A 13,394-nucleotide genomic window follows, 5' to 3' on the forward strand; every position below is an offset into this window, starting at 1 on the left:
CTTATTCACACAGTCTCCTCTGAACAGTTGATGTTCAGAATTCTCTGAAGCATTTATTTGGGCTGCAATTTCTGAGGCTGGTAACTCTAATGATCTCATCCTCTGCAGCAGAGGTAACTCTGGGTCTTCCATTCCTGTGGCGGTCCTCATGTGAGCCAGTTTCATCATAGCTCTTGATGGTTTTTGCGACTGCACTTGAAAAAACTTTAAAAGTTCTTGACATTTTCCCTATTGACTGACCTTCATGTCTTAAAGTAATGATGGACTGTCGTTTCTCTTTGTTTATTTGAACTGTTCTTGCCATATTATGGACTTGGTCTTTTACCAAATAGGGCTACTGTCACACCCTGGCTCTGGGGACTCTATATGTTGAGCCAGGGTGTGTAGATTATATGTGTTGTAGATTCTAGTTGTTCTATTTCTATGTTGGCCAGAGTGGTTCTCAATCAGAGGCAACGAGTGTCAGCTGTTGCTGGTTGTCTCTGATTGGGAACCACATTTAGACAGGCTGTTTTCCTACAGTAGTTGTGGGATCTTGTTCCTTTTGGTTTGTACCGTAGGAGCATGTATCGTTTGTTGTTTTGTTCGTGTTATCACTATTAATAAAATATGTTTGCCTTCAACGCTGCGCCTTGGTCCTCCTCCTTCGACGATCGTGACAGAAGATCCCACCAAACCAGGACCAAGCAGCGTGTCCAGGAGCAAGCGCCGGGTAAGGAGCTGGAGAGGTTGGCGATGGCCCAGGTGGGCCAATGGTGGTCCTGGGAGGACATGCTCGTGGGAGAAGGGCCATGGGCTAAAGTTAAGGCCCTGGCGAGAGAGGAGCAACGGCGTCAACAGTGTCGTCGGCGAACGGACGAGAGGCAACCCCAAAAATGTTCTAGGGGGGGGCACACGGCATGGGCGACGGGGCAGCAGGAGGCTGCCACAGGGCGTATCGGGAGAATAGGAGAGGAGGCCACCAGGTTAAGGGGGCTATTGGTCCAGAGGGAGCAGGAGTTAGTGATTCAGAGGGAGGAGTTACTGGAGGCGATAAGGGAGAAGGAGAGAGTCGAGGCACGGCGAGAGGAACTGTGTAGGCAGCTGAGGGAGCGGAGGGTTATGAAGAAACCCAGTCCCGCTCCTCACACCAAGCAAGTGGTGTATGTCACCAGTCCGGTCCGGCCTGTTCCTGCTCCCCGCACCAAGCCAATGGTGCGCGTCGCCAGCCCGGCCCGGCCTGTTCCTGCTCCCCGCACCAAGCCAATGGTGCGCGTCGCCAGCCCGGTCCGGTCTGTTCCTGCTCCCCGCACCAAGCCAATGGTGCGCGTCGCCAGCCCGGTCCGGCCTGTTCCTGCTCCCCGCACCAAGCCAATGGTGCGCGTCGCCAGCCCGGTCCGGCCTGTTCCTGCTCCCCGCACCAAGCCAATGGTGCGCGTCGTCAGCCCGGCCCGGCCTGTTCCTGCTCCCCGCACCAAGCCAATGGTGCGCGTCGCCAGCCCGGCCCGGCCTGTTCCTGCCCCTCGCACCAAGCCAATGGTGCGCGTCGCCAGCCCGGCCCGGCCTGTTCCTGCTCCCCGCACCAAGCCTATGGTGCGCGTCGCCAGCCCGGCCCGGCCTGTTCCTGTCCCTCGCACCAAGCCAATGGTGCGCGTTGCCAGCCCGGTACGGCCCGTTCCTGCTCCACGCACCAAGCCAGGGGTGCGCATCGTCAGCCCGGTACGGCCCGTTTCTGCTCCACGCACCAAGCCAGGGGTGCGCATCGTCAGCCCGGTACGGCCCGTTCCTGCTCCACGCACCAAGCCAGGGGTGCGCATCGTCAGCCCGGTACGGCCCGTTCCTGCTCCCCGCACCAAGCCAGGGGTGCGCATCGTCATCCCGGTACGGCCCGTTCCTGCTCCACTCAACAAGCCAGGGGTGCGCATCGTCAGCCCGGTACGGCCCGTTCCTGCTCCCCGCACCAAGCCAGGGGTGCGCATCGTCAGCCCGGTCCGGCCCGTTGCTGCTCCACGCACCAAGCCAGGGGTGTGCATCGTCAGCCCGGTCCGGCCCGTTCCTGCTCCACGCACCAAGCCAGGGGTGCGCGTCGTCAGTCCGGCACAACCCGTGCCTGGGTCACCGGTGCCTGGTCAGGTCCACATCGGAGCCCAAGCAATCCGCTCCACCGATGTCCAGTCCAAGTCCAGCCAGCGGGGCTAGACCGGACCAGGGGCGCTACGGGGGGATTGTTGAGGGGTGGTGGTCATGCCCATGTTCTCCTCCTTCGACGATCGTGACAGCTACCTTCTGTATACCCCCCCTACCTTGTCACAACATAACTGATTGGCTCAAACGCATTAAGAAGGAAAGAAATTCCACAAATTAACTTTTAAGAAGGCACACCTGTTAATTGAAATACATTCCAGGTGACTAGCTCATGAAGCTGGTTGAGAGAATGCCAAGAGTGTGCAAAGCAGCGGTCTAAGGCACTGCATCGCAGTGCTTGAGGCAACACTACAGACCCAGGTTCAATCCCAGGCTGTGTCACAGCTGGCTGTGACCTGGAGACCCATGTGGCATTGTAATTTTTAATTCTGTAAAGTGAGTGTGGAATTAGTGAAAAAAGTATTGTTGTCTATCAACAATGACAAGCCTGAGAACTTGGATGGAAAATTACTGAGGATAATAGCGACGATATTGCCACTCCTATTTGCCATATCTTCAATTTAAGCCTACTAGAAAGTGTGTGCCCTCAGGCCTGGAGGGAAGCAAAAGTAATTCCGCTACCCAAGAATAGTAAAGCCCCCTTTACCGGCTCAAATAGCCAACCAACCAGCCTGCTACCTACCCTTAGTAAACTTTTGGAAAAAATTGTGTTTGACCAGATACAATGCTATTTTAATGGGGGGGGGGGGACCAAGTCAAAACCGAGACCGGGAGTGGGACAAGGGGTCCGAGACAGAGTCAAGACCGAGACCAGAAAAATGTGAGTCCAATTCAAGACCATGTTTGTAATTTTGTCAAATCACCACCATAATAAGAGTTAAAATGTGCAGTATTTCTGTGTTCATATTTCAGAACAACATATGGATTCTTTAGACATTCAGAATAGTGAAAAAAATGCATGCTGAGGGAAAATAGAGCCATTACAAATTATTACTAACCCAAAGACAGTGGGGAACAATGGGCCTTCTACGCCTTAAGAGAAGGGCTACTCGCTGTTTATTATCTATGCATAGTCACTTTACCCCTACTTACAAGTACAAATGACCTCGACTAACCTCTACCCCCGCACATTGACTCGGTACTGGTACCCCCTGTATATAGCCTCATTATTGTTATTTTATTGTGTTACTTTTTATTTCATTTTTTTACTTTATTTTTGTAAATATTTTCTTAACTCTATTTCTTGAACTGTATTGTTGGTTAAGGGCTTGTAAGTAAGCATTTCACTGTAAGGTCTACACCTGTTGTATTCGGCGCATGTGACAAATACAATTTGATTTGATTGATAAAATAATTAATATAATTATTATTATTTTCAATGATGTTCTGATTTAATCTTCAATGTTTGTTGGAAAGGGTTAACACTGAAGATAAAAAAAGATCAATTCAGGATTTTCTTTGCTGGTCTCTGGAGAGATAAACCTAGCTAGCTAAGTCAGCCATTGGCTAGGCCATCAGAATCTAGATGAAGGCATCTGCTATTGAAATGTACTAGGGCTAAATTTTGGAGTGACAGTGGAATCAACCAATCACATTTTGACTTAATGAGTGGGACCGTTTTTACAAAAACGTATGGAAACTTCTGCCTTCTTGAAGGCCAACAGGTCACTGCGCAATAGCAAGCAGTAGTTTTCCCAGGGTCTAGCTAGCTTTTGTTGTCGGCTAGTTTGCAGCGGCTGCAGTAGGTGTAATCAAAGAGGATGTTGTTGCTAATTTGTTAACTTCTCCCTTTTCAAGAATAACTTTCAACAAGAAGTTAAGTTTCAAATGATCATCTGGTGAGTGGAACTGTGTTTTTTATTGCAGCGCGTTTGCTGTTGTTAGCCATCTCTTTGAAAATAACTTATGTGTGTGAAACATTGTTGCATTTAACGTGGAACTGACAGCATTTTAGCAACATGAAATCTTATGAAATCTGTTCATATACAGTGGGGAAAAAAAGTATTTAGTCAGCCACCAATTGTGCAAGTTCTCCCACTTAAAAAGATGAGAGAGGCCTGTAATTTTCATCATAGGTACACGTCAACTATGACAGACAAATTGAGGGGAAAAAATCCAGAAAATCACATTGTAGGATTTTTTATGAATTTATTTGCAAATTATGGTGGAAAATAAGTATTTGGTCACCTACAAACAAGCAAGATTTCTGGCTCTCACAGACCTGTAACTTCTTCTTTAAGAGGCTCCTCTGTCCTCCACTCGTTACCTGTATTAATGGCACCTGTTTGAACTTGTTATCAGTATAAAAGACACCTGTCCACAACCTCAAACAGTCACACTCCAAACTCCACTATGGCCAAGACCAAAGAGCTGTCAAAGGACACCAGAAACTAAATTGTAGACCTGCACCAGGCTGGGAAGACTGAATCTGCAATAGGTAAGCAGCTTGGTTTGAAGAAATCAACTGTGGGAGCAATTATTAGGAAATGGAAGACATACAAGACCACTGATAATCTCCCTCGATCTGGTGCTCCACGCAAGATCTTACCCCGTGGGGTCAAAATGATCACAAGAACGGTGAGCAAAAATCCCAGAACCACACGTGGGGACCTAGTGAATGACCTGCAGAGAGCTGGGACCAAAGTAACAAAGCCTACCATCAGTAACACACTACGCCGCCAGGGACTCAAATCCTGCAGTGCAAGACGTGTCCCCCCTGCTTAAGCCAGTACATGTCCAGGCCCGTCTGAAGTTTGCTAGAGTGCATTTGGATGATCCAGAAGAGGATTGGGAGAATGTCATATGGTCAGATGAAACCAAAACATAACTTTTTGGTAAAAACTCAACTCGTCGTGTTTGGAGGACAAAGAATGCTGAGTTGCATCCAAAGAACACCATACCTACTGTGAAGCATGGGGGTGGAAACATCATGCTTTGGGGCTGTTTTTCTGCAAAGGGACCAAGACGACTGATCCGTGTAAAGGAAAGAATGAATGGGGCCATGTATCGTGAGATTTTGAGTGAAAACCTCCTTCCATCAGCAAGGGCATTGAAGATGAAACGTGGCTGGGTCTTTCAGCATGACAATGATCCCAAACACCCCGCCCGGGCAATGAAGGAGTGGCTTCATAAAAAGCATTTCAAGGTCCTGGAGTGGCCTAGCCAGTCTCCAGATCTCAACCCCATAGAAAATCTTTGGAGGGAGTTGAAAGTCCGTGTTGCCCAGCGACAGCCCCAAAACATCACTGCTCTAGAAGAGATCTGCATGGAGGAATGGGCCAAAATACCAGCAACAGTGTGTGAAAACCTTGTGAAGACTTACAGAAAACGTTTGACCTGTGTCATTGCCAACAAAGGGTATATAACAAAGTATTGAGAAACTTTTGTTATTGACCAAATACTTATTTTCCACCATAATTTGCAAATAAATTCATAAAAAATCCTACAATGTGATTTTCTGGAATTTTTTTCCTCATTTTGTCTGTCATAGTTGACGTGTACCTATGATGAAAATTACAGGCCTCTCTCATCTTTTTAAGTGGGAGAACTTGCACAATTGGTGGCTGACTAAATACTTTTTTCCCCCACTGTATACCCCCAGGAAGAATATTACACTTTAAAAAAAAGATCTGACAAGCGACCACTTAGATATGGTCATTTTCACATTTTCATAAATTCTTAGAATGTTTGGGAATTACGTATATTAAGGCATTTGTGAAAATTCTATAGCAATATAGAGTGGGAAAGCGGCCATGCGTTTGGACAATTACAGTAATAGACACTGCAGTAAATAAAACCGAATAAAAACATCTGTCTTGTCCAGGACCGGAGCCTACACAGACCGGTGCACTATAGCCAATCAGAACTATAGTAGACCTTTATACAAACAAGCCATTTGCCACACAGGCCTGCCATCATTCACTTTGATCTAGACTGTGAGTTTACAGGCAGTTTCAACAGCGCGACTTTAGATCATTAGAACGCATTCGCCAAAAACATTCCTTCTGCAGCTTGTCTGCCAATGCATGCTTGTCCCAACCAAGCACCCAAGCTAACTGGCTAAGGTTGGCTAACTTGCTAGCTAGCTACTTCCAGACACAAATGAGAGAACACCTCACTCTGACCATTTTACTCGCCGTAGCAGAGCTGGTTAGGATGTTTACATGTTATCTAGAGCGTTCTTGACTAACTACTACTTGTTTTGCCTATGTTTACTGACACCGGTCATATTCAGCAGGTGTTGCGCGTTCGTAAATTCATCAGTTGTTCTGCGCTCTGGCACACTCAGACGAGAGTGCTCTGAAATCGGAGAAGATAGCTAGTCGTTAAAGTTCTTTTTTTGTTTTCCTTTTGTTTATTATTATTTATTTTTATTTTTTATTCTTTTTTATTTTTTTTATTTTTTTTGGGGGGGGATGGATCAGCTTAATATTGCAGATAGATTGTGTCACGATCGTTAGACGGAGTAGACCAAGGCGCAGCGTGATGAACGAACATATTTTATTATCTTTAGTGATAATACAAACAAAACAACAAACGATACGTGCAGTCCTACGGTTAAACACAACCAACACGGAACAAACCAAACGGAACAAGATCCCACAACTATTGTGGGAAAACAGCCTGTATAAATATGGCTCCCAATCAGAGACAACCAGCAACAGCTGACACTCGTTGCCTCTGATTGGGAACCACTCTGGCCAACATAGAAATAGAACACATAGAACTAAAACACAGAAACACAAACACATAGAATCTACACACCCTGGCTCAACATATAGAGTCCCCAGAGCCAGGGTGTGACAGTACCCCAAAGGCGCGGACTGCGACCGCGCCTCCACATAAACCAAACAGGGGAGGGCTGGGTGGGCATTCCTCCTCGGAGGCGGTTCCGGCTCCGGGCTTGCCCACCACCCTCCAATAATCCCCCCGTAGCGCCCCTGGTCCGGTCTGGCCCCGCTGGCTGGAGCTGGACTGGACATCGTAGGAGCGGATTGCTTAAGCTCCGGTGTGGAGCAGCTGACCAGTACCTGACCAGGCACCGGTGACCCAGGCACGAGTTGTGCCGGACTGACGACGCGCACCCCTGGCTTGGTGCGTGGAGCAGGAACGGACCGGACCGGGCTGACGATGCGCACCCCAGGCTTGGTGCGTGGAGCAGCAACGGGCCGGACCGGGCTGACGATGCGCACCCCTGGCTTGGTGCGTGGAGCAGGAACGGGCCGGACCGGGCTGACGATGCGCACCCCTGGCTTGGTGCGTGGAGCCGGAACGGGCCGTACCGGGCTGACGATGCGCACCCCTGGCTTGGTGCGTGGAGCAGGAACGGGCCGAACCGGGCTGACGACTCGCACCCCTGGCTTGGTGCGAGTGGCAGGAACAGGCCGGGCCGGGCTGGCGACGCGCACCGTAGGCTTGGTGCGAGTGGCAGGAACAGGCCGGGCCGGGCTGGCGACGCGCACCGTAGGCTTGGTGCGAGTGGCAGGAACAGGCCGGGCCGGGCTGGCGACGCGCACCGTAGGCTTCGTGCGAGTGGCAGGAACAGGCCGGGCCGGGCTGGCGACGCGCACCGTAGGCTTGGTGCGAGTGGCAGGAACAGGCCGGGCCGGGCTGGCGACGCGCACCGTAGGCTTGGTGCGTGGAGCAGGAACAGGCCGGGCCGGGCTGGCGACACGCACCGTAGGCTTGTGCTGGGGCCCGGGAGACTGGCGGTGCGTGGGCACGGGCGACGGGGCGTCGCACCCCTGGCTTGGGCGTGAGGAGGCCGGGCTGACGATGCGCACCCCTGGCTTGGTGCGTGGAGCAGGAACGGGCCTTACCGGGCTGACGACTCGCACCCCTGGCTTGGTGCGAGTGGCAGGAACAGGCCGGGCCGGACTGGCGACGTGCACCGTAGGCTTGGTGCGTGGAGCAGGAACAGGCCGGGCCGGGCTGGCGACGCGCACCGTAGGCTTGGTGCGAGTGGCAGGAACAGGCCGGGCCGGGCTGGCGACGCGCACCGTAGGCTTGGTGCGGGGAGCAGGAACAGGCCGGGCCGGGCTGGCGACGCGCACCGTAGGCTTGGTGCGTGGAGCAGGAACAGGCCGGGCCGGGCTGGCGACGCGCACCGTAGGCTTGGTGCGGGGAGCAGGAACAGGCCGGGCCGGGCTGGCGACGCGCACCGTAGGCTTGGTGCGTGGAGCAGGCACAGGCCGGGCCGGGCTGGCGACGCGCACCGTAGGCTTGGTGCGAGTGGCAGGAACAGGCCGGGCCGGGCTGGCGACGCGCACCGTGAGGCTTGGTGCGTGGAGCAGGAACAGGCCGGGCCGGGCTGGCGACGCGCACCGTAGGCTTGGTGCGTGGAGCAGGAACAGGCCGGGCCGGGCTGGCGACGCGCACCGTAGGCTTGGTGCGGGGAGCAGGAACAGGCCGGGCCGGGCTGGCGACGCGCACCGTAGGCTTGGTGCGTGGAGCAGGCACAGGCCGGGCCGGGCTGGCGACGCGCACCGTAGGCTTGGTGCGGGGAGCAGGAACAGGTCGGGCCGGGCTGGTGACGCGCACCGTAGGCTTGGTGCGAGGGGCAGGAACAGGCCGGGCCGGACTGGCGACGCGCATCATTAACTTAGTGCGGGGAGCAGGAACGGGCCGGACCGGACTGGTGACGCACACCACTTGCTTGGTGTGAGGAGCGGGACTGGGATTCGTCATAACCCTCCGCTCCCTCAGCTGCCTACCCAGTTCCTCTCGCCGTGCCTCTATTCTCACCTTCTCCCTTATCGCCTCCAGTAGCTCCACCCTCTGCACCACTAATTCCTGCTCCCTCTGGGCCAATAGCCCCCTTAACCTGGTGGCCTCCTCACCTAACCTCCCAATACGCCCTGTAGCTGCCTCCTGCTGCCCCGTCGCCCATGCCGTGTGCCCCCCCACCCTAACATTTTTTGGGGGTTGCCTCTCGTCTGTCCGACGACGACCCTGTTGACGCCGTTGCTCCTCTTTCCGTCGCGCCTCTACCGTCTCCTTCCATGGACGGCGATCCATCCCGGCCTGGATTTCCTCCCAGGTCCAGGACCCCTGCCCGTCCAAGATCTGCTCCCACGTCCAGGCTGCCTGCTCCTGGACACGCTGCTTGGTCCTGGTATGGTGGGATCTTCTGTCACGATCGTTAGACGGAGTAGACCAAGGCGCAGCGTGATGAACGAACATATTTTATTATCTTTAGTGATAATACAAACAAAACAACAAACGATACGTGCAGTCCTACGGTTAAACACAACCAACACGGAACAAACCAAACGGAACAAGATCCCACAACTATTGTGGGAAAACAGCCTGTATAAATATGGCTCCCAATCAGAGACAACCAGCAACAGCTGACACTCGTTGCCTCTGATTGGGAACCACTCTGGCCAACATAGAAAAAGAACACATAGAACTAAAACACAGAAACACAAACACATAGAATCTACACACCCTGGCTCAACATATAGAGTCCCCAGAGCCAGGGTGTGACAGATTGTATCTTCTATCAATGTAATTGTCTGCATCACTTTCAATCCCCCATGTTTTTTTTTTTATATATATATATACTCCCCTTTATTACTTTTCAACTCCACCATCCTTTCCCTACTTGGAGTAAATTAGTGAACAACAATGCCCAGGCCTCTACTTCCGGTCTATACTTACTATCTACACCTTATGGACAGAGTTAATTTTACAATAATTCTATTATACAGTGGGGAAAAAAAGTATTTAGTCAGCCACCAATTGTGCAAGTTCTCCCACTTAAAAAGATGAGAGAGGCCTGTAATTTTCATCATAGGTACACGTCAACTATGACAGACAAAATGAGAAAATAAATCCAGAAAATCACATTGTAGGATTTTTTATGAATTTATTTGCAAATTATGGTGGAAAATAAGTATTTGGTCAATAACAAAAGTTTATCAATACTTTGTTATATACCCTTTGTTGGCAATGACACAGGTCAAACGTTTTCTGTAAGTCTTCACAAGGTTTTCACACACTGTTGCTGGTATTTTGGCCCATTCCTCCATGCAGATCTCCTCTAGAGCAGTGATGTTTTGGGGCTGTCGCTGGGCAACACAGACTTTCAACTCCCTCCAAAGATTTTCTATGGGGTTGAGATCTGGAGACTGGCTAGGCCACTCCAGGACCTTGAAATGCTTCTTACGAAGCCACTCCTTCGTTGCCCAGGTGGTGTGTTTGGGATCATTGTCATGCTGAAAGACCCAGCCACGTTTCATCTTCAATGCCCTTGCTGATGGAAGGAGATTTTCACTCAAAATCTCACGATACATGGCCCCATTCATTTTTTCTTTTACACGGATCAGTCGTCCTGGTCCCTTTGCAGATAAACAGCCCCAAAGCATGATGTTTCCACCCCCATGCTTCACAGTAGGTATGGTGTTCTTTGGATGCAACTCAGCATTCTTTGTCCTCCAAACACGACGAGTTGAGTTTTTACCAAAAAGTTCTATTTTGGTTTCATCTGACCATATGACATTCTCCCAATCCACTTCTGGATCATCCAAATGCACTCTAGCAAACTTCAGACGGGCCTGGGCATGTACTGGCTTAAGCAGGGGGACACGTCTGGCACTGCAGGATTTTAGTCCCTGGCGGCGTAGTGTGTTACTGATGGTAGGCTTTGTTACTTTGGTCCCAGCTCTCTGCAGGTCATTCACTAGGTCCCCCCGTGTGGTTCTGGGATTTTTGCTCACCGTTCTTGTGATCATTTTGACCCCACGGGGTGAGATCTTGCGTGGAGCCCCAGATCGAGGGAGATTATCAGTGGTCTTGTATGTCTTCCATTTCCTAATAATTGCTCCCACAGTTGATTTCTTCAAACCAAGCTGCTTACCTATTGCAGATTCAGTCTTCCCAGCCTGGTGCAGGTCTACAATTTTGTTTCTGGTGTCCTTTGACAGCTCTTTGGTCTTGGCCATAGAGGAGTTTGGAGTGTGACTGTTTGAGGTTGTGGACAGGTGTCTTTTATACTGATAACAAGTTCAAACAGGTGCCATTAATACAGGTAACGAGTGGAGGACAGAGGAGCCTCTTAAAGAAGAAGTTACAGGTCTGTGAGAGCCAGAAATCTTGCTTGTTTGTAGGTGACCAAATACTTTTTTTCCACCATAATTTGCAAATAAATTCAATAAAAATCCTACAATGTGATTTTCTGGATTTTTTTTCTCTCAATTTGTCTGTCATAGTTGACGTGTACCTATGATGAAAATTACAGGCCTCTCTCATCTTTTTAAGTGGGAGAACTTGCACAATTGGTGGCTGACTAAATACTTTTTTGCCCCACTGTATATATATATATATATATATATATATATATACATATTTCTTTTTTCTTTTTTTTTTGCTCCTGAACTTCTTCTACTCTCAACCTCTCCGATCATTTTCATGATGTCCATCCGGTTTGCTTCTATATGCCATATCTTTCTAACTGTGCTCTTTCCCAAAAGCTCCCAACATACAACCTATATACTTATTATGGTCACAGTATGCTTACATTATTAGCTATCTTTGTTATTATTTGTTGTTGTTTGTTATTAGTCCCATCCTTCAACTCTATTCAATACCTCACATCTATCTCTTAACACCATCCATATAGGATTTCTATTTGCCATATATATTTCAACCGTTCTGTGATGTTTTACAAAAGTTCTGAACCTTTCTATTCTCATTGCTTCTACAGATTGTGAATTAAAAATAAACATTTTTGCTAAAAGTATTATTATATTATTGATTGATTGACTATGACTTTTCAGATCACCCAGTAATGCTATCTGCAAGGTTAGCTCCAGGTAAATATTGCAATCCTTTAGCCATTCCTGGACCTGTGTCCAAAAACAAGCTTCAAATGGACAGAACCAAAACAAATGATCTAATGATTCTGTCTCTTCACAGAAAAATCTGCAGAGTTGGGAAGATTGTATCCCCCATATAAATAACATTCTATTGGTAGCAAGAATTTTATATAATAATTTAAATTGAAAGATTCTAATTTTTGAATCCGGTGTCGTTTTGCGTGTCAGTTCATAAACACTATGCCATGGGATCGGTACGTCAAAGATCTCTTCCCAACTATTTTGCAATCTATATGGGACAGCTGTCAATCCTTTGGTCCTTAAGTGAAACTGATATACTTTTTTATTTATCACAGTTTTCCTTAACCAATTATGTTCTTTAATGCAAGGCCGACAGACAAGTTCCTTACTTTCTCCACCTTCCACTTTCCTCTTCCACTTTTGCGGTAATGCTGCAATTATTTGGTTGTAATTTTGGGTAGAGCAGACATTTCCATATGTTTTTGTTAGCTGCATGTGCGACATAACTCCACCAGTCCTACCGATGATGTCATTTACGAAGATTATACCTTTTTTAAACATACTGTGCATAGCTAGAGATGTACAGTGAGGGAAAAAAGCATTTGATCCCCTGCTGATTTTGTACGTTTGCCCACTGACAAAGAATTGATCAGTCTATAATTTTAATGATAGGTTTATTTGAACAGTGAGAGACAGAATAACAACATAAAAATCCAGAAAAACGCATGTCAAAAATGTTATAAATTGATTTGCATTTTAATGAGGGAAATAAGTATTTGACCCCCTCTCAATCAGAAAGATTTCTGGCTCCCAGGTGTCTTTTATACAGGTAACGAGCTGAGATTAGGAGCACACTCTTAAAGGGAGTGCTCCTAATCTCAGCTTGTTACCTGTATAAAAGACACCTGTCCACAGAAGCAATCAATCAATCAGATTCCAAACTCTCCACCATGACCAAGACCAAAGAGCTCTCCAAGGATGTCAGGGACAAGATTGTAGACCTACACAAGGCTGGAATGGGCTACAAGACCATCGCCAAGCAGCTTGGTGAGAAGGTGACAACAGTTGGTGCGATTATTCGCAAATGGAAGAAACACAAAATAACTGTCAATCTCCCTCGGCCTGGGGCTTCATGCAAGATCTCACCTCGTGGAGTTGCAATGATCATGAGAACGGTGAGGAATCAGCCCAGAACTACACAGGAGGATCTTGTCAATGATCTCAAGGCAGCTGGGACCATAGTCACCAAGAAAACAATTGGTAACACACTACGCCATGAAGGACTGAAATCCTGCAGCGCCCGCAAGGTCCCCCTGCTCCAGAAAGCACATATACAGGCCCGTCTGAAGTTTGCCAATGAACATCTGAATGATTCAGAAGAGAACTGGGTGAAAGTGTTGTGTTCAGATGAGACCAAAATCGAGCTCTTTG

The sequence above is a fragment of the Coregonus clupeaformis genome, chromosome 18 (assembly GCF_020615455.1).
Source record: "Coregonus clupeaformis isolate EN_2021a chromosome 18, ASM2061545v1, whole genome shotgun sequence".
Classification (NCBI taxonomy): domain Eukaryota; kingdom Metazoa; phylum Chordata; class Actinopteri; order Salmoniformes; family Salmonidae; genus Coregonus; species Coregonus clupeaformis.